Here is a 1313-nt window from a genome sequence, read left to right on the forward strand (position 1 = left end):
TTTTCAGCCACTCAGTTCTTCAATGCACAGCTGTACTAAGTCTGTAGGAATCCAGTATTCTGTCCAGCCATGCAGTTCCATTATTGTTATAATAAAGTACCGATATTTCTTTTATCTTTCTGTTGTCGAAATTAGCTACGTTAGACTATGAAATCCATGAGTGTGTGATAGGGCTGTTTTGCTCATTTACTGGATCCTATCACCTGGCACAGCGCCTGGCACCTGATAGGTATTCAGCTTGTCAAGAAAGTATAAATGTGCTTGTAGCTTCCTGTGGCCAGGCGTGGTGTGCTAAGCCCGTGTGTGTCCTCTCAGGGGTGGACAACCAAGACACTATAAGGCAGCGGTTCTCAACCTGTGGGTCGCGACCCCTTTGGCAGTCGAACAACCGTTTCACAGGGGTCGCCTCAGACCATCCTGCCTATCAGATATTTACATGACGATTCACCACAGTAGCGACATGACAGTTATGAAGTAGCAACGAAAATAATTTTATGGTTGGGGGTAAAAACATGAGGAACTGTATTGAAAGGGCCAGAAGGTTGAGAACCACTGCTATAAGGGGACTGTATGTGTGTGGGGTGCAGGGGGAAGGGGGGGGACAAGGGAGCTATTGAGCGCCGCCCGACACCCGCCTTCCTGGAAGCGAGGTTGGGCAAGGAGCTGCCAGGAGCGTGGCATGGGACGCTGGGGGCGGACAAAGCCGGATTGTTCCAGGCCTTTCCCCACAGCGCCCCGGCCAGCGCCCCGGCCTGCACCCCGGCCCCAGGCAGGGTCAAGTACCAGCCCAGTGACACACGCTCTCTCACTGCTGGCTCACTCTCCCGTGGGGGCAAGGAGGTCAACCGCAGACTTGACGGCAGGTTGGTGAATCACCCCAACCCCACTGACCCCGCGCGGCCTGGCTCCCAGGGCACAAGGACTTGTGGGTCCTGAGCAGGGACAGACAGGGGCGGTGGGGCCCCTGAAAGCCGGGCCGCTGCTGGGTTGCCGGGAGCCCACATGTGGGTCCTCGGCCACTTGCTTGCTCAAAACCTAGAGGGAATGAGGAGGGCGAGGTCCCATCTGTCCCTCTCTGGCACCCAGGGGTCCAGGCCCCCAGGCCCTCCTCCCTCAGACCCAGGGGTCCAGGCCCCCAGGCCCTCCTCCCTCAGACCCAGGGGTCCAGGCCCCCAGCCCCTCCTCCCTCGGACCCAGGAGTCCAGCTCCCAGTCCCTTCTTTCTGGACACTGATGCCTAGACCCCCGCCCCCTCCCACCCCAGGCCCCGGTGGCCGCCTGCCCAGCTCCGTGTCTCACCCCCGCCCACCCTGG

The sequence above is a fragment of the Myotis davidii genome, unplaced genomic scaffold (assembly GCF_000327345.1).
Source record: "Myotis davidii unplaced genomic scaffold, ASM32734v1 scaffold358, whole genome shotgun sequence".
NCBI classification, from domain to species: Eukaryota; Metazoa; Chordata; class Mammalia; order Chiroptera; family Vespertilionidae; genus Myotis; species Myotis davidii.